Source organism: Betta splendens, chromosome 4 (assembly GCF_900634795.4).
Source record: "Betta splendens chromosome 4, fBetSpl5.4, whole genome shotgun sequence".
NCBI lineage: Eukaryota > Metazoa > Chordata > Actinopteri > Anabantiformes > Osphronemidae > Betta > Betta splendens.
The window spans coordinates 2828092-2855115 of NC_040884.2; the positions used below are offsets into that span (position 1 = coordinate 2828092).

The following is a 27024-nucleotide window of genomic DNA, read 5'->3' on the forward strand; positions in this document are numbered from 1 at the left end:
ACAGAAGTAAAAAGGTGAAAGAAATCCAGGAGAAGAAAGAGGGAGAAGTCCTGTTTTGACCTGATAGTCCTGCTATCTGCCTACCAAAATGCTAAACAAACATAAATAAAAATCATAGTCATGCATATATGAAGTTCACTATGACGAGACAGCATCAAACACAACGCAGCAGGTTACACACGCACAAACACAAAGTTGCTGTTAAAAGCCGGGGAGAAACACAGGATCATATCTGGGAGACAACAATGTCATGTTAAAACATGCGACTGTATGAGGGTGAAGGCAGGCATGAGGACCAGAGTGGCTCAGGCAGGCATCACCAACAGAGCACAGATACCTATGATGACAGGCGTGAGTCGGGTCGGCGCACTGGTAAAGTTAGTGTCAGGAAATCCTGCAAGCGGAACTGACCCTTAAAGGCAACAAACCCTGATAATCAGTCTGAATTCAGCTGGTTTTCTCTGAAGAGGCACTGAACAAACAATCAAAAAAATATAACATGGGCAAAACTGGGGAGATGGCAAGAAAATAGCATTTACAAGCTCTGTGCTTTAGAAAACAGATGTTTAAGTTACATAAAAGGATGAGGGCTTCCTCTGATCAGGAGTCACTAATGTATATCACAAAAGGCAGAGATGATGTTGGGAGAATTTACTTCTTGCTGAGAAGTAAATCAGGAAGGAAGCTGCTGCTGAACTGCTTCATGCAAGAACATCTCAAGCCCAGTCAGCTCCCGTTTCATTTCCTGCCACACCCTGATCAGTGAGGTCACAGGCAGCAGGTGTCGTCACGATAAAAATCACCTTGTACCTCATGATACTGGTGAGAATGTGGCAAACTGCATTTAGAGCCTTTACCCTGATGGATGCACAGTTGGGAACCTGTCTCTCATCTTATTGCCTTTTCATGGTTTTGGATCTCCCCTTTTACCTACAATGCTTCCTTCTTCCTCTAGGAGCCAAAATGCAGACGCACCATGGAAATGTGAGCATGCAGACATGCAAACCGGCCTCTTAGCCCACCTCTCCCTCTCTACCTCTCTCTTCTCCCTGATTACTTTCCTTCTTGCTCACCCCCACCACCAAAAACCAGCGGTCAGCGTGAGCCCTCCACCAGCCAATCAAAGCGCCCAGCCACCCTGCCGCCCTCAGGAACCTGCAGTCACATAGAGGAGAAATCCAGTTACTAAAACACAGTAGGACACGAGCGCACCCATCCACCCACACAGGACAGTTCCCAGAGTAAGTCCTTTAGTCACGTGACGTTAGCCATGAATAAATTTGTGTACCCTGCTTATAAAAGAAAAACATTCATCTTTTTACTGATTTCACACTACATTTCAAATGTTAAATGTGACATCTGTGCTGTGAAGCATTAACAATCCAGCAGCATGAATGAGTGTATGAAAACGTTAAACACAAGCTGCTCATGAGACTAATTTTATAGCTAATTATCCAGGTTTCTCTGGTGTCTGGTTTAGTTGAAATTAAAAACAATACAGGATCGCACTAGCCATTCGTTTTATTTAATATTTAATATCCAACTCTGACCACACCAGGACGAGTTAGTTTTGTACAGTTGGATTCTGTGGGAACTGCTACGTGGAGTTTTCATTCTTTGTGACAGAAAGATAAAAACCCTTCAATTATAAAACCAGACAAATTTCTGTAAGTGTATGTTTACGTTTAGTGTGATGAAACGAAAAGCCCAGAAAAATTGCGCAAACACGCACAGAGTACAATTAAAACGGAATGAAGACCTTTTACTTCAAATGATGCCGACAAATGAACAGAACGCTTAAAATCGTAGTTTTAAAATGTTCCACTTAAGAGAAAGCTTGAAAATAAAAATAAATTGTTATATATTACATAAAACAATCAAATACTTTGATCGATAAACAGCGACGCAGCCTTGACATTGGCTCAAACAGCAGTAAAGACAAGTCACACATACAGACAAATGCCCCACACGCTACAAGCATCATGGGTTCGGACACTCACCTCTGAATCACAGGTTCCACAGATGAGAGGAAGATGAAGATGAATGATTAAAACAGACACAAACGTAAAGATATGGGATGCAAAGGTGAACAGATGAGTGTCCATGCAGGTGTTGGGACGATGTCTCTTTCCTTTGTAGTGTTATGTGAAGAACAAGCGGCACAGACGGGGATTATGACAGACAGGCGGAGGAGAGGACAGTGTGGCTTCAGATGTAGGTGACAGCACCTTTGCAGTTTTTCTCCATGGTGATTTCTACGTAAGACGTGGGAACGTAGCCCTCCTCCCCGCTCTGTTTCCTCGCCCTCGTCCAGCCGTCGCCTTTGTCCTCCTCGATGATGTACAACACCTAGATGCAACAGGAAACAAGGAGGTTTTTCAAATTAATGGCACAAATGTAAATGCTCTGAAATTATGTTATTATAATCCAATAGGTGAATGTTCAAATGATGTAGTTGTGATCTACATCTTCTCAACCAACTCTCAACAAAGTTATGTTTTTAAACAGGACATTCAAGTGGCCATTACCTCGTCTTCTGCCATCACCAGCGTTCCCTCGTTTTGACCTGCAGTCAAACAGTGAGGTCAGAAACACAGCCTCAATCCACTGATCAATGACAACTGTTCTGGCTTCGGTAACAGAGAGACGTGGCACTGGCCTTTACCATCAAAGGAGTACAGCGCCTTGCAGTGTCCTATGACGGGCAGCGGGTCGTCGTCATCGAACTCATCGTCGAACTCGTGGGGGTCGGGGGTCGGCTGTGGGGGACCGGGGCGGCGATGAGGTGTGTGATGCTCCTGATTGGTGTCGTCTGTATAGCTGCCCTCAGGACTGATGGGAAACAGACAGCAGACGTGAACTTGTGTGTGAATGATGAACTGTTAATGATTCTTCTGAAGAAGATTTACTGTGTGTAGCAGACGGTGTACTTTAAAATCATTGTTAGTGGAAGGGAGTTGTGATGCGATTTTCTTGAGTTTGCCTTTTCACCTCTCTCTGCCTTGTGGAGTGTGATGGTGGTTGTCAGCGCTGTGTCTTCTTTCTCCTCTGGAGCTCGGCTTTCCCTCCACCTCCGATAACCAGGTCTGCAGACAGAGTCAGACATTAAGACATGTGATACAATTACATACATTCCATAATCAACAGGAAACTGACTTAAAAAGCTACACTAGTATATACTAGTAATAATTGAATCCTTCACCTCATTCTTGTGGATTTCAGAGCGCAGCTTCTCCATGTTACAAATGGTTTCTGATATTTTGGGCTGCAGGCTGCTGGGGTCTCCCATCTGAGGATTCTTCTCATACACATCCTTCATCTTGTTCAGGGCATCTCTGGCAACAACACACACAAACGTGTACTTGAGCCTAAGCTGTTTATGCAGAGAGTGTTTTCCTGATTAGTGAATTAATCATTCAGTCTGAAGTTTACCCTGGGGTAAGAAATTATTATAGCATCTTACCTTTGATCCATCTCTTTCTGCAGCTCCCTGCCGAGTTCGTCGATCCTTTGCTGCAGCCTCTTCCTCCTCTGCTCTGGAGGCAAGTGACTGTAATCCTCCAAAGACGGTGCCTAGTGGGGAGAAACAGAATTCTACATCAACTGGAGTCTATAAATTAACTTGGTGTCAACACAGACCGACGTGGGAGAATGACCCAGATGTCTGCACCGGTGTGACTCGCATGTATCTCCACTCGTACTTAAATAAATTAATGAATAAATACCTAATCACCTAAATCAGCGGCGTCACAGACGTATAATCCACCAAATATTATAGTAGGTGAAATGTTCAAATGTCATGCCAAAATATTCTAACACCATTTAGGTTTATGTTCACAGAGCTTTTCCATTTATAATTAATATAAATTATGCAAAGTGCTGCACTAGTGTTTGTGAACCTGAGACACCAGGGAGTATTCTTGGGTTTATTACTAGAAAAATGAAGAAGAAACTAGGTGTTTATAACTGTATCTGGAAACTAAACGGAGTCCTACATGGTGACACATGAAAAGATTCCTACACTGCACAGTCTCCTTGAGACTAATCTATACACACAATCAATCACTTACCATCTTTACCGACCACTGGTGCATTAACATTTACAGCAAAGACACAAAGCACACGGGACGGGGTTAGTGGTCAGTAAGTTAAACACGCAGTCCAACGAGCCAGTCGGTCAGCATGAAAACCACTCGGATCAGTACGCCACGATGCATCCAGATGCCAACAGACATCCGGATGCATCTGTGACACTGCACACGACTTCAACTGTCACCGATAAATCTCTCAGGTTTGACAATGTCATAAGCAAAAATCCAGCAGCTGTTGACCTGTCAGTTCATCCATCTGTTCTGTGACAGATGAAAACCACAGATGGTCGTCCCAAAAGCGCCATTAATAAACACCAATGAAAGCGTTGGCCTAACACTGCGACCAGGTGTTATTTACAAGTGTCTGAAAGCACAGAGATCTGCTTCACGACATGATGCGCTGTTAGCAGAGCTGCTCCAACACACCAACACACACCAAACTGAGGCCAACACCTGTTGGCAACACATTTTACAAACTATCATGCTTAAAATGCAAAGAACTCCATCATACAGACTGTGCTGTTTACCATCCGTCACCAGGGATCCTCCATCTTGTGATTGGAGCACAAAACTGCCTCATGAGTGAAAGAAGGGAAAGAAGCACACCGAAAAGAAGGAATGAGGGAAAGGATCAGTGTTCAGTGTCTGCAAAGCTTTCAGTTAAAATAAAAACTAATATCTAAAAGTCTAATTTGCAAGCTTAAAAATTTGAATTATTGGACCATATTTAAAGGTCATTTAGGCACCTTATTTTAATTTCATAGTTGTCTAGAAGCTGCAGACACTGCATAGGTTTGGATAAAGTCACCACATCAACCTGTCTCTACTAAAACACACTACGTTGCGATGCCCTCTCTCACCACTCTCCTCAGGCCTTTCAAATTCTGGTGAATTCTGGGGACAGGAGTCTGTAGACTAATCTCAGACAGATAGTGGCTCACTCTGTCAGAGCTGAACCGGGATGAAGGGAAACGGTGGGAGGTGAACCGGGAACGGGAGGAGGAAGGTGGAGGGGGTGGAGAAGCAGAGGGGCACTAGTAGGAAGCAGGAAGAGGAGACAGAGTTGCTGGTCAGGATGACACAGTAAGAAAAGATTTTGTTGTCAACAAGAACTCAATGGCATGGCCAATGGAATATTTTATATATTATTTGAATGATCAGTTATACCAATAGAGTAAAGAATGGCCCTTTTTTATGAAAACATTATCAATATGTTGAAACCAAGATGATCAATAAGAAACACTATTCAAAAAAACTGGCTCCTGATACTGGGAGGCAGCTGGTGGCGCCAACCTAAACCAGCAGTGATGGATAATGATTAATCAGTCTTTATGAAGAGGGCCAAGGTCCAACAAGGGAAAAAGATTTGAGTGTAGATGTTGCTGAGAATACACTCAGAGAGAAAAAACTAAACTGCTGTGATTAGGTGCAATGATTTCAGGCCACTCTTCTCACGTACCTTTGGTTTCTTCCCAAACAGCCACAGCTTGTTTTTGGTTCTGCTCATGGCGTGTTTTGGGTCTGACCGTGGCACTGAGCCCCCTTCTCGGTCCCGGTCTCGGTCTCTGTCTCCTTTGGGTGTGTTGCTGATGGTCCCATCTGAACCCGTTCTGCTGAGATTCTGACTGAAGTCCTCAAAGGGGAAGTCGCTTGGAGGTTCAAACCCTGACTTGAATGATTCCACGACGATGGCTGAATCCTGGGGCAGACGTGGACACGTGAAAGGTGTGGGACCAAGAAAGAAAACCTCTCTCTCTCTCTCTTCATGGTCACAAAGTTACACACCTTTCGCTCATCCACAGCTTTGGCGGCGGAAACCATCCCTTCTAGACATTTGGAGACAATGGGAATGACTTTCAGCTCCACCTCAGCAAAGGTCCGATACGTCTCACCGAGCTTTACTGTGCGGCGTTCGTCCATGGCCTGAAGGTTCTGTAACAGAACAGATGAGGAAATAAACACTGACTGCAGTGTTAATGGTGACACTTAAACTGGGCTGGTAAACAGCTTGTCCCGGTAAGCAGATCCTTTCCTGGACATCACCAGCCTACTCAATATTTTAGTAATGGTTAACATGGGAGAAGCCACTAAGTTAAACATGCCATCACAGCGAGCCGCACTTTCTCTAAACATGACACTGGTTTAAGGGCCAGTGCCACCAGTAAAAAAAAAATACGTAACCAACAGTCTGTTAGTGTCAAGTCATGTCCAGCCGTTAAAAATGAATGAACGGGTATAAGTGTTAGAAAGAAGCCTCTGCTTACTTTTCAGCCTCGCCTCGTGGCCTACCTTGAAGATGTGTGGTATGGCGTTGTTGAAATGTTTCCATTGCTCTGCGTTGAAGTTCTGTAGTTGTGCAGCATACTCATTCTTGCTCTCATCAGCCGTGTGAGTCCGCAGGTAATACTGGGCTTTGGCCTGAAGAATAAACATCAGTATAACATTAGCCCAGCGGCCCCAGCTACAGTTTTACTATACTGCAGCCTGAAGAACATGTCTGTTGAGGTTGCAGGTGGGAGCTTCTTACCTTCTCCACCTCCGACCTTGGTGGCATTGATGTCGTTATCTAGCCGCTCGTAGGTCAGCTGGGATTTCTCTGCTTCCCTGCACTCTCTCTCAAACTTCCTTTACTCTGAAAGCAGAAACGAAGAAAAAGGAAGTGACAATGTTAAAAATACATCATGCATTGAAGACTAACCTGTTCATCCTCAATTTCCAGTTTTATATATAGATGATGGGAGACAACAAAATGCATAGGGTAAAGCAGAATCAAACAGAGATAGAGACAGAGTTCACTTCCTGCAGCCATCTGGGTTACATTAGCAAATAAAGGACACAGTCCAGACACTCTGTAGTCACTGTTAAAGTCACTGAAAGCTCAGATGAGAAACCAATAATGCTGTAGCACCAACTATATTCTAAGGAAAGATTCCTTATTATCCTAAAGTTATGTTTGTTAGCATCTTTTTTATTTCTCCTGATCACAGGCATGAATTAAAAGTGCAGCTGCTCTGACCCAAACAGAAAATATTACACCACACTTGATTTCACCTCCTCCTCACTTACATTGTCCATCTGTTTCCAGCAATGATCCAAATACTGCTGAGCCTTCCTGCCCTCCTGTAGATGCTGCTCATTTACACACACACACACACACCAGACACACATCAGACACACACACACAAGAAAACAACAGGAAAATACATTTAAATATATAGAGCACATTTGGTTCACAGTCACATGGACAGTAACAGTTCACTCAAAAGCTGAGAGTGGAGAGGGACAGACAACTGAAACGGATAAATGATAAAATCCAGTTCCAGAGAGTTGTTTACAGTTGGTTTGTGTCACATGATCTGCTTCCATGAGCAACAAACACAGCTCTGACAGAAACATGGTTACAATCTCCTGAAAACCAGCAGTCCGACTAAGGACGTTGGCTTTTTTCACAAACTGATTTTCTAAGCAAATAACTTTTCTGCCTCAAATGGTTAGAATATTGCCTATTCAGTGGAAAAAACACTCTGGCAATAATTTTCTCATTTCACAACACATTTGTCATCACACAGAGAATACACTTTATCTAGTCTTTGTCAGAGAGACACAGGATGTTGACAGGGTTCAGATGACATGAATGTTATTACTAAAACCATTACACAGAACCTGTTCCATTCTGCTTCAGTAAGCAAGTCTTAGTCCTTTGCAACGTCTACACAGGAGGGCAAATCAACAGCTCCCACAACAAATCCACACACTTATCACTGCCAGCAAACAAACCAGCAGCATTAATGTGATGAAATCCACAAATGATGGAACAGTAATACACTGTTGCTCATTTTGTTATAAGCTGTGTTGCTTTACATCAGACAACAGGAAGAGGGCGCTGTTCCTCCAGTGGATAAGCAGATGGTGGAGCAAATAAAGGACAGATGGTCAACATCACATCCATACTCCTCCTCTGGGGTAAAGCAAATGCACACGAGGAGTCACAGAGGATACAGTGGGCAGACAGCAACAGCCGTTTCATGGCAGCAACGGACCGGCTTCGTTGGGAATGAGGTCTTAAACGAGCGATGCGTTAAATGTGTCACTAGTATTCACTAAACGGTAGGCTCGTAACTATCAGCATACTCACGTGCTTCCTCTCAGCTTTGAGCTCTTGGCTGTAACGCATCAAGTCTCCCGTACACCCTGTGAGCCATCTCCTCTGCCACCACCTCCCTCTGACCGGCGTAGTCGCTCAGTTCGTTCAGTGTGGAGTAGAACGACAGACATGATGTGAACCTGCACAGCAGAGACGCATCAGTATTACATCAGGGGGTTAATGATCTCATCAAAGCCACTGTTAAACACCAGAAGATACAAACGTCCAGCACGCTAACCCGTGAAATACAGTCCAACGCACCACTCTGCTCCACTCACCTCGGTTCCTCATCTTTAGAACGCTTTGGACAGTAACTTCTTCACCAGGTTCCTGAGATAAGAGACAGAACCAGTAGAGAGACGGGTAAACACACGAGAGTCTGACAGTGCAACGCATTTACGCAACACACGTCATGTGTTATTAAAAATGAATCACAAATTTATACATCAGAGTGAGCCGTTCCTTCCCTCAGGCTCCGACAAAAGACTACAATAAGCAGTGGGTTAATGATTTAGCCACAGAGCAGAGGAATGTATGGGTGAGAGCACATATGTGCACTTTAACGAACAGGGTACAACCTCTGTACCACACAAAAAAAACTATTCACACGCACTTGTACTCTGCACATCACTCCAGGTTTCTGGTATATTTTAAGCCTGTCTAGTAGGTTAGGTCACGACGCATGGACTTGGGTGAGTTTGGAAACTATTTGCTGCTGTTTATATGTACATCCTCCAGTATCATGCCTGCAACTCAACCCACTATACTAATATTAATAACGACCTTCACCACCAAGTGCTGACAGTTCAGTGACCAAATGTTTGCACACGCCACCATTACGGTTTGGTTTTCCACAGGCAACTGTGTGTGTGTGTGTGTGTGTGTGTGTGTAACAACATATCAAAATGTGAAGAAACAGCTGAGCCCCTGGCACTTTGTGGAACGAAGTACGGAAAGTGAAGAAAATCTGATACAGAAGACAATTATTTGTTTTAATAATTGACCATAGACCTAAAAATTCATGAAGCAGCCACATTATCTGAGACAACGGAAAAATCCAGAAGTGAAAAGGTTATTCATGACAGAACAAGGCAGAGACCAGAATAGAGCAGAGGCGTGTCTGTGTGTGTTAGCTGTGTTGTGTTGTGTTGTGCTGTGCGTGTGGGTGCATGTACCGGAGCTGCTTTGCGTAGTTTTGCTCTATGTCCAACCTCTCCTTCACAAACTTTGCATAGCGCTCCAGAAAGTCGATTCCCCACTGTGTGGTGTTTGTCCAGATTCTCAAACTGGTCCTGCAAATGACAAGAGGGGAAAAATGTAATTCATCGGACAGAGGACAGAAACAAACAAACTAAACTCACCAAAACGCACAAATAATTTAAAAGCACTCAACAAACAGTAAAGAAAAAATTCAAAGAATGGATGAACACAGTAATGGAAATGACAGTGTTAAAATTAGAACCATGTGATTGAGCTGCCCATCTGAATTACTCAGCACCTATTCATAAATTACATGTCCCACTGCTAGTGACTCAGGGGTAACCGTGTTTCCTGTCTGCCGCCTGTACAAACACTTGCTGGATTCTACGGCTCAGCAGGTTCTGAACCTATGCAAGTAGCAGGACTAATCCAGAAACCAGTTACAATAAATTCACTATAACACGCTAATTAGAATTACTCATATTCAAGGGCCAAAAAAAGGAAAATTAAACACCCAATATTGAAGCAGTTTTTGCACAATTGATTCTCAAGGAATAATCAAGAAACTATAGTAAGAAGCTAAAAACTAAACAGATTTAAAGCAAAAAACTAAATGAATGTGGTACATGTGCTCTTTGGGGCTCAAACACAGTCTTATCTGCCTGCTCACCTGCAGTTTTCGGGGGTCATTAAGTGCTTTGGTTTGAGGGCAGGTGCTGCTCATTTGCTTCTCCAGGCTCACTGGAGATTGAAGCTTCCCCTTAGAATAGTCCACTTAAGGCAATAAGGATGTGATGCATATGCCTAGTCACTGCGAAACCGAAATGAATGACACAATGTTCTCTCTCAACACAGACAGGAAACCCAGTCCTTCTAACTCCAGATACCAGAGCAGTGATGATCCCATGTGTGTTGTCCTAATTACAACGATGTAGTTCTGGTGTGTCAACACAAACCAAGGCCTGGACCCAAGCAATTATGGGTCACCAAGGGAAATACAAGACTGTGTGAGACGGCTGACCCTCCGCTGCTTATTGGTTATTCTGAGCAGGAGTGAAAGCGTAGACACAAAGACAAAAAGGCAGAAGGCAAATTCAAAAGATTTAGTCTCATATCTCACATTCGTATTGTACTACACATATATGCTTTATATTTAGATTTTCTTCTTCCGTTTTCTAGAGCCAAAACTAAAATCAGTACTAAATCTTTTCATAATCTCTTATTCACTTGAAACCAATGACTAAATAATGTGTCAGATATAAAAATGTTAGTGTTTTTAAATCCAGAAGCAGCCACTAGTTTAGTATCCTGATTAGATTAAACCAGTCGTGGAGTGAAACAAGAGCTGGCAGGATAAGCAGCACCATTCAGCTCAACGAGGCAAACGCCAGTTATTCACCAGTGAGGAAAATATTTAACAAGATCTCAGCAGTGAAATGGTCACAAACGCCACGCTGCCTGCTTCCAAGTGCATTTTGTTGTAGGAAAATGATACAGATGTATAAATAGCAGTATGAGCTCTGCGGACGGTGCACAGAAACCCAATCAGACAGGCCGCGTTGCGTTTGCCCCCGTGAGCGTCTGCATGGCTGCCAGTCCTCCTCTTTTAGCCACCGTCTGCCCGCAGTTGCGTCAGTCTGTGTGACGGTGCCCCTGAATAAGTAATGGAGTATGAGCTCATCCTGTAGTTTGTGGCAAGCTGAGCACAGACTGCTTCACTGGGGAAATGACAACATCTCTGGGCTCCTGGACACTCAGCCCACAGCCAAAGGAGTAGGAGGATGAGGATGATGATGATGCCTAAAGCACAGCTGCCTGAATCTGCACTTAGAAACCTACGCTGCTGCAGCACCTGCTCTGCAGGCGAGAGTCTCCTCAGAGTCCAACACCTGGTTTTCACTAGTCTCTAAAGAACCAAACAGTGGCTGCTGTTACAGTGATTATCAGGTATATTTGTATAAAAATACAGATTACTACAATATTTTGTTTTTTTCCAGCTTCATCCACTACAAGCTTGGTTAACTTGGTTGTCAATACACAATCAACTGTGACCTGAGCACAGAAAGCACATGTATCACTGACAAATGTGTACAGATTAACATACACACAACATTACAAGTTTTGTCCAGCTCCATTTCAACCCTTTTCACTGAACATTGTGTATTAATACTTATAACATAAAATACCAGACTCGTTCAGCTGATCTGATTTAGACACAGAAAGACGCATTAATAACAATATAATCAGCAGCAGCACAACATCCTGTGACATAATCACAGGAAGAAGTGACACAACAATAAGTCTGCGTCTGTTCAGTGTCCTGGCATGAATGTTGACTTACTGTCATAATGTTGGAATTAAATGCGTCTAAAGAACCAGATCAGTCAGAGGTAGCAAGGTCATGATGTAACCAGGTTACTGTAAAAAAACGTGTTGGTCTAAATATTGCCAAAAGCAAACACTGGTGTTTATTAAAAAAAGGGAACCTGGGCAGTCACATTATCCATAGTAAATACTTTCATATCCATTTTCATCCTTCAGAGAATAAAGCATTTAGCTCCCAGGCGTGGGCTCAGCTTGCCCTGTGTGGAGATTCCACTGTGGAATCTGTTGTATACACACGCAGCCAACCAAGGAGCCCGACAGCCTCAGTGCATTCCTTAAAACAGGGCACGGTTAATTAGCATGGAAAATGCTGATAGGACAATAGGCTAATTACACGCTGTGGCATTCCACAACACACATACATGCACACACTGCAGACAGAGAGGCTGGGTGGGAAATGTCAACTTGTCTGAAACACCGGCATCAGCCTGAAGACCCCAGGCTCCGTCTGCACAGCGTGTGCATTTACTGCGTCTACTGGTGTTTATCTTCCTCGAAAAATAACCAGGAAAAGAAGGTCTCTTCCAAGAATGTGAAAGGGGAGAGATGCTTTGTGCGTGAGCGCTCGAGGAGGGAGTGAGAGGGAGGTGGGGGGTGGGGGGGAGACGGAGGTAGGAAAAACAAGGGGAAAGTAAGTAGGAAGAGAGACGGATGGGAACAGGCCGATGGTTTCAGTCTAAAGCTTCATTCTAACTGGATTTACTTTCCTGGGGGAGGTGGGCTGGTTTTTATATTACCTGCCCTGCCAAGCACATTTAATATAGTCCTGTGTGTACATCAACTCCTCATTAATAACCTGAACAACTCAATGGTCTTCATTTAAATTTTATCTGAAGCAGCATCTCTTTGTATTTTTTATGACTTTATCGCATCAACAATCCAATGTATTTATTTATTTTTTACTATGCTTAGCATTTTCAGCTCAGGTTTGCTGAACTAGCGTTAACTGATGTGTTGGACAACCCTTAAATTAGGAGCAAATGTATTTTAGAACATCAGTTCTTGGTAGAATAAGTAAAATATATGCTCAATGTTAATTTTTTCATATTTCCCAATGTAAAGATAATGTTCATTCTATTGGACAATTTAACAAAGGCGTTAATTTTCCAGATTTTGGCTGCTGGTCAGACAAAACAAGCAATATGAGCTGTAGTTGAAGGACCTGACTATATGAGATTAGGCTAGACACAATGGTGCCAGAAAGCCGGCTCGCAGTCTCACACCTATGCATTTTATTTAACTTTTCCTTGCTGACAAGCAAAGATTTGGATTGACTTGGCTTTGTTAATTGAATGTTGTGTAGAAACGTTTCCAACTGCCATCTATGGACAAAACAGACACGAGCGCTGGCAGACTGCTGACTCCATCCCCCTCACAGCTCAGCAGGCAGGAGCATCAGCTGACTCCCAGTTAGTACGTCTGACAGGTTTGATGACTGTAGGACAATAACAGACATATTGGCTGCATAGCCAAGACCAAACACTAAACTATATTCCAGTGGGCGGGGGGGGGCTAGACAGATTAGCAGACACTAACAGACCACCCTCTGTTAGTGGTAACGGACTATGAATCCAGACACTGTGTGAAATCGGTGTGGGTCTGAACAGTCCAATTACACTTGATTGCTGATACTCATCCTAACATGGCCCACTTTTGGAGCAGCGTAGGTAATAGTATCAACACCATCTGAACCCATACACACCTACATTTGCCCATTTTTTCATGTGGAAATAGAAAAAGGTACTAGCTGTAATGTTGCCCCACTCACATATCTATATATATCTATATACAGCAACCTGCAGAGGAAATATGTGACCCATAGCTGTTTAAGTGACAGAAAGAACCAGTCCTGTGGCTCACAGTAAGATCTCATTAAGTGGTGTTTACTGAGGACGCTCACTATGACCATAGTCACATAATACGTTAGGTTGGCGCTGCATCGTGAAATGAGCCAAGTGGGAACCTGTGAACTGTTCAACGGAGTCATGGTGCAACAAATACAAGGACTTGACAAAAGCTCGAAGTGAATGGATGGGCCTTTCGTCCCCTGTGTAATTTGGAGGATTATCTCAGTGCACTCATTTAAACCTTGATAGCAGCTGTGAACTTGTTACTCTGTGTTACCGTGTATCAGAAAAAACCTATACAGCAACTTCTCTTGGCTCCAGTGGAATGTTTGCTTTCACTTTGTTCAATGGTTGAATTGCTCAACCCTTTGTCTAATCTCAGACATATAGATTTATGCACCTGTGTTCATTGTGAGCCTGCAAATACAGTTCAGGTGAAAATATCCAAACTCTTAGCAAATAGGCCCGAATGGAATGCAGAACGTACAATCACTGGACAACTGCTAATAAATAGTTTACACAGCAGCTGCAAAGATATAACAGCTGTTTCCATGAATGGCTAAAAACAGACATGCCAACAACACAAAAATGGGTCCATCATGTGGTCAGTAAAACTTTAAGCCAGAAGAGCCAAGAAAAAAAGCTGCGTCCAGGTAAGAGCTGGCGAGTTAAACATTACCCTTAACGCACAATAGTGGGCCTTCATGCCACTGAAAAACCATTTCACTGAGCCTTTTACCTCTGCAAGAATCATTAGACAAATGTTTCTAGTTTCAAGAGGAACTAACACAACAATGTCATTTTAAGTCAATACCACCATGGGACAAAAGCTCTTCTATGCAAAACTTGACAAAATGGCAAATATGTAACATGAAACTGTTGGGACAACACGCACCCTGTAAATCTATAAACCGTGTGCAGCAACACGGGCTAACGTGGTAGTACTGCACACGGTCATGTGACCGAACGCGTGACAGCTCCACAAGCTAGACAGAGTGACAGGTGCAGAGGCAAACCACACACACTTTGGCAGAAAAACAAGGTTTTTGGGCCATACTTCGATGTAACCACAAGGACACACACACAGCCTTGTGGTTACATCAAAGTGGGGTCTCACCATTGACATAATACATTCCCTGGCCCCTTACCCTCACCACCACTACTACTAACGGCAGAGGCGTAATCCTTGCTGTAATCCTAACCTCACATATGCACACGCAACATCACGTTTCAGACAAGCAGTTATAGCCATTTGCAGTTATATAATTGGACAGGCTGAGTGAAACTAAAGCCATCGAGTACTTGCCATGTCAGAGTTTACATCAAACACTGCTTGAAAAGAAAACAGCTCTCATTGGTCTGTTGCAGCCACCTGCTCATGTCAGTAATATTGCGCTTGAAGCTATGCATTTAAACATGAAAGCTCATACAAAAGGTCTCACTAAAATCACCACACTGATGGAAATCCCGTTTAAGCAGTCAATCACACTTGACCCCACCAAGTACATTATTGCCTTCAGTCAAGTGGAGTTGCAGAAAACACTCACTCATTCCAAAAGCTGAAGGTTTAATTCTAGAACAGTACAGTTATACATAACATAATCTGAGAGTGAAATCATGAAGACACATACACCTGGGCACTCCTATCTGTGGTTAGCCAGCCAGGCTTGGTAGCAACCTAATCCCCACTATTGTCTTGCTCCCCTGCTGGTTCCCATACGCACACACATCCTGACAGACTGGTTAGACAAGCGAGACGGAAAGAGCAAAAAAGTGAAAAATATTAATCACACCTAGAATATGATCATCGCCTACCAAGCATGACTTCACACCTTTTCAGATCAATCACAAGGTTGCCCCAGTGATGACATAACTGCATCAGAGGAAATGTTCACAACAAAAGAAGTAAAGTTGTTCTCCCTGCATGACAAGGGTGAATGCTGTGACTCGTGTTGCTTCCTGCACAAACCAAACAACCAACAGCTACAAAGTCACTGACAGCAGCTTAAGTGCAACTATCGATCTTTAGACTTTATAAATTGGGACTTAAACTAATTTATGATTGTTGTCAAAAAATAAAAAGCCCCAAACCTGCTGTGGACACATACGGACAAACTGTCACGTACAAGTACCCTTGAAAACCACTCCTAGGTCTGACCCTCCTTGTCTCATATACGTGACCAGGACCATTGTTTCTGGGGCGGCTTTCTACTAAAAGGTCACCAAAAGGATTTCCTGGGTCACTATCAGATCCTGACAGTGTGAAACAGAGAACACTGGCTCATTATGGGTTCAGACGTGAGGCTGAGGGTCTGATGTTTTTAGCATAAGTAATGAATGTATGTAGGTACTCTGGCAAATCCAACTGTTACGGTATATAGTTTCATAAAGATAAATGTGGCAAGTCATCTATATATAAATAATCAACAGTTTTTGTTACTTGCAAACAGAACTTACATACATACCTTAATTTATTCTGAGCTTTTCCCTAGTGGCCCAGTTTACAGAAAATTACAGCATTAGGTGAACAAGTAAAAAGTAATAAACTGTCTGGGTAAACAGTTATGTCGTGTTCATTAAGGCGGGTGTGGTTATTTGTTAAATGACATTTTAAGAGTTTGACAGGTTTATTTTACTAATAGTAGGAAAGTGATTGATACAATAGGAATCCATTTAAAAGGTAATTGGTTTTCAGAAGCTAACCCGGCTTCTTGCATGTGTTACTGACTGACTGGGAGCTTATCCAAAGTCAGTGATGAGCACGTGCACAGATGACAGTCGCAGTGGTTGCCCACACATTCAACCAGTGTGTCACAGATGTGAACAGGATGTGATGACTACAGTATCTGTTGAACAATCCACTGAGATGTATCATCAAACCATGTGTGCATTCTCCACGTTTGGGCTCTATTTAAAAGAGAGGAAGCCACAGGATGCCGGATTTATCTAACCACAAGCTCAAGTGCTACAATCACAGTCACGGTTTGGTGTGAGGCTCCCAGCGGTTTGTAGGCCTGCACGGTCTCCTCGCGGTGGCTCGCTCACTTTACGCTGAAGATTTATGCCTCTGTCCTGTCTCTTTAACATGAATGAATGCAAACCTTTCATCAGGCGAGTCTTAACTAAGTGTGTGGGGATTCACAGAATTCCTTTTTTACTTAGTTTAGTTTACAGCATGACGGCATGCATGTGACCTCCTGACAGTGGATCATTGTATAAAAGCAGAGAACACATGCCGGCCAACAGAGCACGCTTCCCTAGTCATGTGTATCATGGATTAGGCATTAACTTCACATCATAAGACAACAGAATGAAAGGTGTTTTATACCTTGTTTTATATTTTAATGAAGGCATTAAAGCAAGTAACTGTAATAAAAGGAAGGTAAGCTGTGGTTGTGTTGTCCTAGGATGTCTCACCACACACCCTGATACCCGACAGAGTTGCTGTTTGCATCTGTGACTTTGTCTAGACAAAGCTAAGGAGAGCTTTGGTATATGAGGGTGAGACACACAGACGGTATAAACTGGTTCACAAATGCAGGAATCCGAGTCAGACTGCAGACTCCTGTCGCCATTTTAATGTGAAAGGGTATAAGCTACGAGTCCCTGGTGGCAAAACAAGTCTCAGGTTGTAGGAGGAGAGAAAAGACTCTAAATATGTCTCCCACTGTTCAAATAAAACGATAACAAATTCCTTTCATTTCTTTGAAAAAGGTAAACATGTGCATGGCTTCAGAAAGCGGCCTGGGCTTGGAGGTGGCCTGCTGCTCCTACTGCGCTGTCTATCTGACATGTTATAGCCTGGGGTACCCGCAGTGACCAGGGGGGTACACCGTGTGATTCCTGGACAGGTTGTCAAGGTAACCAGCAGCTAGTAAGTGATGGTGTGAATGAGCAAAACAGAGCTGATTTTTTATTAGGCCCTGAAACTTAATCAGCCAAATAAACAGCCTGGGAAAACTGCTCTACTGCTGGAAGCGACATTGTTTCCTCGTATACAAACAGACTATACGTCCGACAAGCAGGGGGACAGAAAGGAAAAGCAGGAGACCCGTGGGGGAGGGGATGGTTCTGTCCTAGTCACGCTTCTGCAACCTTTGTCAAGACTATATTTATTGTTTGTACAAATTCCTGTCAAATAAACAGACAACAAGAGAAGAATGTTTACATGCTTACTAATGTGGGTGCAAAGGCTCATCAATTTCATTGATAATTATTAATAATAAAAACTGACATTTCAAAACTCTCAAATTACTGTATATTCCCTCTCATGAATACTACAACTAGTTTAATCAATCAGCAGCTTTTCCCACATGTGGCCCAGAGAGCGGCTACACTTACTGTACTGTCTATTTGAAGCTCTGTGACATTTACCAATTTTAAATTACATCCTATTTTATCTTGTGGGAAACCCCGTATTTGAAAGGGGTCTGTGATAGGGAATGCTGCCTGATCCCGAGGGAGAAGCAGCAGAGCTGGTTCAGGGGGATGGTAGGGAGGAGGAGATGAAGAGGGTTGGTGGAAGGATGGAGGGCCGCAACTGTCAACAGTTTGACCCGAGAAAGACAGCTAATGTTTTACGGTTACATGGCAAACACAAACAAAGGGAGAACATAAAAGGTGCTCGCTTTACTTTCTGTGCTCCAACATTGGTCGCTAAGGGAAGCGTCGGTACAGAGACTCAATGACGTCTCTTGGAAGATGGATCTGAACTAGTAATCTGAGGTCTCAAGTAAACGCGTTTACGTGCTCCTAGTGTCAATCTACAAGTCAGCAGTAGTCGTCTGTAGGCCTTCAAGTCATTCAGCATAGTGTCCATTCACAAAGCAGATAGTATCAGTCCAGCAGATACAGGTTTAGCAGCCAACTCATGTTTAGTACACAACGACTAAAGGGCATCAGCTGGAGGACATCCCCCTTCTGCGTCACTGCATCTGAATGTTGTTGTAGGTTTACCACAGGGGCAACAGCCATGTTGAAAACATAATTACCACTTTAATTGTGGTCAACAGAAACTCGCCAGCTAGCAAAGTAATGATCAACCCGCAAGCAGAGCCCTGCCGCCGCTGAACAGCTCTGTCTCCATCATGTTACACTGGTTCCTTAAGCCTCAGATTTTATCCACTGCCTAATAAAGTAAGTGACTAACAAACAGACAGAAAGACTGAATGCAGCTGCAGCGTGACCAAAGCCCTGCATGTGGACGAGTCACGACTCAGAGGAATGAATCAGTTTCTGTCTCTGATGATTCAGTTTTTACTTCCTGCTAATAAAAATACACAGACTGAATTTGTAAATTTCTGTATCTATACAAAGAGTGTGCAAAGAAGAGTTCAAACAGCGACCACTGCCTTTCTATTTAAGTCATGCCTGTTTTACAGGATTAGTAGCACAAATCAAGAATGACAGCACATATAGTGCATTAATATAATATCTCCTTTTATTGCAAAGAAAAGGATCACAGAGCCATGTGTTAGCAGAGGTTGACCCATTTAACAAGACAGAAAACAAGTCTAACCAGGATTCACTGTGTTGCTTTGAAAGCCGTAAAGGTATGATGTGTCTGAATCCAAGAGAGCCTGACTGCCAAACAGCTGGATGGGTGGATACAGCTGTGACTCCATCCAGAGGGAGGACAGGGAGCAAGTCACTTGGAGGATAAGAGGAAGGAAGCGAGGGAGGGAAAGAGCAGTGGGGACAGAGTCTGAAAAAACGCAAGGCTAAGACTGCAGACTGCACTGTTTGTGTGTTGAACTATAGATGTTCATGGAAATATGGATTTGTCTTTGAAAATCCATTCAACTGACAGCTAATTGTTTTGCTTTTGTACCATTACGTATGACTTAGGGCTGCAATTACAAATTATTCGGATAATAAATCAACATTTGTAAATAAATTATTAGTGGATTGATAAATGCATTGTCTTGTATATAACATCAGAAGTTAATAAATCTAATGTAAAGGCAGCCAGTGGTTTTTACAGGCTCCAGTTCATTACCTAGATACATTACTATCATTTATTTACTTGTGTATAAGGGTGATCTAAGCCACAAACACTTGACATCTCTCTGTGCACAACTGGCCCCTAAGATGTTCTTACAGAAACATAACACAGCATTTAATAACTTGGAGTTCTGTGTATTAGCGCAACCATTCAGGTTTGTTTAGGGTTTTTAATTGGACCTTTGTTCAGTGACATAGAACATGTACATGAGGAATGGATCCGATGTGACTGAGGGACAGGAGCTGTCTGTATATGCCCCTGTCTCACAGCAACAGCCTGTGGTTAAAAAATGCTGCTAAGATGAGCAACGCGTGTTTTCGTGGCACAAACAGGTTCGAGTCTGAGCAACAAAGTCATAAGACAGATGGACACAATATAAAATGTATTTCATTTTATGTAAAATATGTTTTGCACGCAGCGAAGGTGAAGTTGTTTTTTGCCAAAGCATTATGTTTATAGAGAACGCAGAGGACAGATATTATAATAAATGACTGCTACATGTTGCAGTCACCCTGTACATTTTATAGATAAACCTAATCTGTAGTAAAAGCCTTAAAAGCCTTTAAAATGTCTTTTACCTATTCCATCTAATCCATTGCATCTTCTTCAACTCGCCCTTGGCCACAATAAGTAGATGCCCCTCCCTTGTTTTCTCTTCTTCCTCTGTCCCTTCATCATCCTCCCAGTCTCCAGGAGACACGTTAGCACAATTTTGTTAATTAGGAAAGACATCCGCCCTCACACGTACACAAATTGATGTGGGCTTCAGCAATTGTTCTCACACTTCCAGGCTTGAAAACATGTTCTCTCACTCACACGTCCCCACACACTCACACACTCACAATGTGTTGACAGGGTTGGCTACACTGGGCCCAACAGCTTGTCGTGTCTAGGTCAGTGCCCTCAGCTTCGACATGACTTCATCCACACCCACTGTGTCATTAACAGGAACCTTTTCATCCAGAAAATCTTGTTTGAAGCATTATAATAACTGACATTATATGTGCTGCAAAGAAACAATTAATATTAGTGAAAGTATGTTCTCATTATACATTTACTATATAAACAGGACAACACTAATTCCATAGATCCTACCTATTTCTTGATTCTTGATAAAACATCTATAGAGGTCAGAGCCAGAAACTGTAAAAATGCCCTCGTCTGTGCCGGAAAGCCACCTGGTGCCAAGAATACAACAGCTCCTTTTCTTCCAGGATCATATTATTCAGACGTGACTCCAGTTCCCCTGTTCTCCAACATGTCCCACAGGAGAAGTCTGGGAACAATCCACTAGGTCTTTTCAAATCCTCACAGCCCATGAAAAGTAAAACCCCTCTTCTGGAAGAGAGGAAGAAGCAGCGAACTGCCCCGAATAAGCCTTTACAATGGGTCTAAAGTCTCCATGCACTTGACAGCTGACAGGTCTTGAGGTAAAACCAAAAGGTCCAGTCAGGCTTAAACCCTGACCACCTTTCCATCCTCTGCCCACTTATCCTTCTCTTTCAGTTTGCCCGACCCGGGAAGACGGCCGCCTGTCACTCTCTAGTCCTTCACCCAGACCTGGCTCCACCCAGCTGGCCTCCAGCTCACCTCAAGCAGACGGACCAGAGCACAGTGTGGCAGCGTCCTGGCACTTAGCACACATGCGGAAAGCAGACAGAGCTTTAATTCAGACAAACACTTCCCACTTTGTGTGTGTGCGCGTCTCACAGGGCAGGAAGCCAGCATGGTAATAGGATGTTCCTCGCTTGCTCTGTAAAGTCTCAAAGGCCAGAGAGGGAGAACGAAAAAAGCCCGCCAAGCTATATTTAATCACTGCAAGGATACAAATATTGACTAAAATACCTATGTATAGATTTTTTAGCTTAAACAGTTTGTCTATTGATCCAGCCAGGAAGGTGATAAACACTTCAGATGCACAAAGAAAAGTGCACTTTAGTTTTGCCAGACATTCCTCTCACATTAGCGTTTTTCTTCTGATCTACAGGATCAATTTTCTCTGCAGATCTTGGAAGCCGTTCAAATAAAACAGAGGCAGAACCATTTCAGGCCATTTTAAGCAACAGCCGGGAGATGTGGCTTATTATTGATGGCTTCACAGTCCATAATCCTATTTAAGCATATTTAAAGAAAAAATCTTTTTGTTGGATAAACAGACCGTGAAGGCACTAACAAATAATATACTATGAACAGAATATTGGCAGATGATTTAAAGCAACCATCATTATCATATAAGAGACATGCAGTTATCCAGTGCCAGTAGTCACACTGCTTGTATGTGACCATAAATGTGCTGCTGGTTGTTGTGTTTGACATGAGGAACCTTTACTCAGAGCTGCTTTTAAAAAAAAGGGATTGACATTAGAAACCAGTCATGTGTAAAACACCAACCAACCAACCAACAGTTGCACATCTTTTCATACGAAGGATAATCCCTAATCTGACATCAGACAGCCAACAAATTAATCTCATCAGCGGACTCAGGATTATGACGGTCTGTCACTGACTACACTCATCGGATCGTTGGCTGCGTTCTTTCGCTACAGGACTGAAGAAAAGGCTTCACGGTGTTGTTTAAAGTCCTTTATGGGTCTAACTGTGATGAATGTACCTCATTAGGCTTCTTAGTAAGTTAGTTAGGATCTTATAACACCTTGTTTGTGTTTTGTATTCAGAGGTTTGATCCATTTTTAAATATCCCAAAGCTTTTAGGGAATTTTCTGCTGTAACGTAAAGGTAATTCCTAAACTTTAGTGCTTCATGAATAAATGCTCACACTGTGTGACGGAAGCTCGTGCAAACTGTAGAACACCAACCCTCGTAAAGACTCAGCTAAAAGCAATGCAGCGTCTCCAGAAGTGAATGGAAAACGTGAATGCAAGATGCGGCTCTGGAACACACACAAACACTGAAATCCAGACGGACCACATCTGCATTCTTGCGTACACGATTACCCAATATTTATGAATCACAGTGAAGCAAACAGCCGTGGCTCTGAAGCAGCATGTAGAGAGGAGATCAGGAGGTCAGCTGGAGCTGGACGGAGGGGCCAACAGCCCAAAACCCGAGCTCAGCCTAATGTCAATCTAATTAAAACAGTAAGATCACAGTCAGTGCGGTGCTGAAGGACCAGTATCAGCTGTGACGTGTGAGCTAAAGAAGACCACGATGAGTGACTTTAATGATCAAACCTATTGTTTTGGTCGTGGCAGGAGGAAACAAACGATAGGTGGCTATAGATGATTCGCTTAGTTCAAACCAGCATGTGTTCCCATCACATGAAACCAAAGACAAAGAAGCGTCTTATCGCCGAACTTAAGGCTCGTTTCAAAGAGGCCGAACCGGACCCATCTCTCCAACCAGGCTTGTCCCGGTGTCCCCGCCCCGCTACCGGGAGTCCCTGCCAGCCTGTCTGGGTGAAACAGGGTGTGACACGGACCAAAAAAAACAAAAAACAACCGAGACAAGTTGGAAGTTACGCGTCAAACTAAGCCGTCGAGCCTCCGGGAGCGGACGGGTTCGGGGAGCCCCCTCCCGGCAGCGGAGTCCCGGACTGGCGTCCGCGGACCTGCCTATTGTTCCGCCGCTGTCACAGCCGCTGAGGTGAGTTAGCTGCTAGCGGGTTAGCCTTAGCTTTAGCCCGGGCTAGCGCCACCGCTCCACACAAAGCTAAAAGGTAGCGCGGCACCTTCCCTCCACCCGGTTCCGCCAGAACTCTCTCACACACAACGGACACATGTCCACAAACAACGGCTTGAGTAGGTCAACGTACCCACAGCTCCGTTCCCCAACTCATTTCGGATTCCTCCTTGTGAGTTCTCCCGTTCTGGAAGCAGTTTTCCCCGTCGGACGCTCCCAAACTGCCGCTGGGACTCGGGTTCTCCTGACTGACGGTCTGCCGCCGAGCACCGCTCCTCCTCCGCTCCTCCCCCTCCTCCCGCTTCTTCTGCTGAACCCGCAGGGCCGCACACACCGGGGGACCGCGGGGGCCAAAACACGAGAGCGGGCGTGGATCCCAACGTTTTAGACCCTAACGAAGAACCAAGAAAGAGGAAAATTATTTGCAAAAAAGGATCACACAAGAAAACACGTATTGTTATACGTGTTGCATGATACACACAGGATATAGTTATGTTGACCAAGTCTATTCGTTCTAGCAAAAAATAAAACACACACACACACACCAGCATACATACATACATTCATTTTATGAATATTCTATGTTGCGCTGTGTTTCTTTTGAGCATCTATATTAAACAGTTCAATATAATTAGTTAAACCTTTCGGTCTTCACACTCTTTTCTCTTTTGCCTTTACTATAATATATTCAGACTAGAGTCTGTCCTAATTTGCTGCATTTTTCCAGCTATATCATGTACATCCTTTTGTGTTGTGTGCCACAGTAAACTAGCATACTCACGTTTTAACGTCTGTTCAAGGGATATAGCTTTTTGGATTTCTGTTACCATTCGTTTAAATGTGCTATGTTTGTTAGGATATTATATATATATACTATTTCTGCTTTTAAACAATGTACATTAGCTGAAGACGTCTAAAGTTCTTTAATGACTAAATGGGTCCCTCTATGGGCCGAGGTGAGTCATTACAGACGTGCAGACCTTCGTCCTCCGTTACTGTAGGTGGCGCTAACTACACCCAGTCATTACTGGTCGTTGCAGTCAAACAGGCTTCTGGTCTTTGACCGATCTTTGATTTGTTTTGGTTCAGGTTCGTTTCGAATCGAAACAGTTGGGGAGAGGGAGGAGGGGTGAAGTTTGTTTATTATCTAGCCACGCTAGCTGCTGCCGTGACCTAAAAGGAGGATTTCTGCAAAAATATGTATTATATGTATCGGTGCAGCGCACGGTAAGAGCTACAGACATCTCTCCCTTCGTACTTCAACTGAAACCTCAAAGTGAAGCTTTAACTTTAATAAGCTCTGTTTCTGTTTCTTACCACAAGCAACACAACATACTGGAGGTTTTTAAGACGGACTTCCGCTGCGGCTGGCTGTGGGGGGAGCGCTGCGCCTCGTCCAACAATCGGAAACCGCTATAACAAGTTCAACCCTCATCCTCACCCGCGTGGGTCACAGGAAACTGGAGCCGCAAGCTGCCATCTGACGTTCAGCCGAGCACCCGCTCACTTCACGCGCGCAGCAGGGTCCACATGAGCAGCTGCACAAGGAGAAAAAGGAAGGTAACCGACCGCGGCAATCCGTTCAGAAGCTGAGTCGCATCGTTTCCAGAGACCCTTTTATACGTCACATCAATGTACACATAGCCTCTTAGCTTTTTGTTCGCACAGACGCAGGTCTCACTACAAATCACATCATTTTATTTACACATAATCCAAGTGTGTATAATTAATTATATCTGTATTGTGAAAATGAAACCACTCCCCCTAAAGCAAGCTCAGGGATCCTTAGGAAGGACTGATACCTGTTCACTAGAATGGTGGACCCCGCTTGCACTAAACACAAGAATCATCCTCAAGCAGATTCACACGCCCCCAAATCCTCCACAGGCTTCAAGTCCTTCCAAACCTAAAACTTCTGATCCTACAGGTCCGTTTACTGACACCAACCGCACGTCAAGGATGATATCAACCGTCCCCCCGGACCCGCGTCTTGCCAGGGGATAGGAACGCTGCCGTTTCTGAACCAGGAAACCGTGTGTCCCTGACCCCCTGGGCCTGTGGTGTGACAGACAGGGCCTTGTGCGTTAAAACGCAGTAAAGCAGGCTTTCCTTTTGTTCCACTTGCCTTTTTGAAATGACCTGAACAGGCGAACGAGCAAAGTGAAGGCAGACCGTCACTAATGTCTCCTAACACGGTGATGTTAGGTTATTTCTTCTAATCACATCTGAATACTACTGTCATTTCTTTTTTGACGATTTAAAATCCAAAACCTTAGTGAAGACGGGGTTTTTTTTTTGGAACTCACAAGTGAAACCACGTACACGGTGTGTAACGTGTGAGACTAACTTGTAAATAGTTTGTCATGTTTAATAAGTGTAAAAATGAGATAATGATTATTTCCCTGTTTATTATTCTTAACAAAGACTGTGGTAAGATTTATAATAATAGTCATTTGTGTTTAAATAGCTGGGTTGTTTTTCAGTTTTCATTACACTACCTTCTTCCACTTGGGGGGAGTTACTGGAGACTAAGAATGTAATTCCTCTGCCTGTTGTTGATTATTTTAGAAGCCAAAGGTCATTGCTGCTAACTTCTCTGTTGTTAAAGGTTACTCACATTTAAATGTGGCTAAAAACTCATCATCACGTCCCCCTCGATCAGGCGTAAGCACACGAATCAGCCGCCATCAAGCGTGCCGGTCCCTGTGCTGGCTCCTTACCGCCTACTCAACCCTCCCCCACCTGCACTGTGGTATCTGGCAGAACGCAACACGTCTCGAGCAGCAAAGCCTGTTAAGTCTGTGCGTTGTGAGGTTGGAATCTTAGTTGATTGACAGATGGGGAATCTGGAGGCCAGGTCCAACAACATCAACACAGACAAAAAACCAGCTTTCATTGTTGCCTCGTTTATTGAACCATATCTCATAAGGAAAAACACCACGTTTTTGTGTTCACAAATGTCTGACAACATTCAAAGTACAAAGATGTGGCACATATTATGAGAAGAGAAGTAATTAACTGCTATTGGTTTTACACTACGATCTTAAAAACTGTTATTTGGATGCTTGATTAAAACGCTTTATCATGCCCTATAGTTCCACAGCTGGACACATCTGCACACTGCTTCAGTAGCAGGGTTCCTCTGGGACACATGTGACGATGATTTAGGATATTGTAGCAAGGCCGTTTGGATGAACAGCATCACCCTCACGTAGCTTGGTAAAGTCACTGAATACCTTTAAGATTCTAAACCTCATAATAAGCATTTAAAAGCTTCTGTTAGTGTTTTTGCAGATTTGCAGAATGACAGACACACAGTGGCCTTTAATATACACCGCTCACAGTTTCATAATGTATAATATAGAAACGTTATGGAGATTTGAGCTTTCTCTTTAAAGCTGCCTGCATTTACTCATACTCATCCAGCAGCTGCCAATAGGACGGTTGGCAACTAAGCGTATATAAAAACAACCCCTTGAACGTATTCGTGCTGATCCATAGATTTATCTTTACCATCAGGGATCAGCATCCTGCCTTCGAGCACGTCAACGCATAATGTCAAAACATTCAAATGTTTCCTTGTCTATTCGGACAGTTGATTTAAGAACCCACGTGAGATCTCCGAGACATGTAATTTGCTTCCTCATTAAAGGTTTGGTTCCTTTCTGCTATATTATATACGGAAATTAATCAAATATAATTTACAACAAAAGT

The 27024-nt window shown here is 43.4% G+C and overlaps 1 pseudogene; it reads right to left on the bottom strand.

The window, feature by feature from the left end:
* Positions 1-1503: 1503 nt before the first annotated feature.
* Positions 1504-27024, bottom strand: part of LOC114854759 (formin-binding protein 1-like) — a 33301-nt pseudogene continuing 7780 nt past the window's right edge.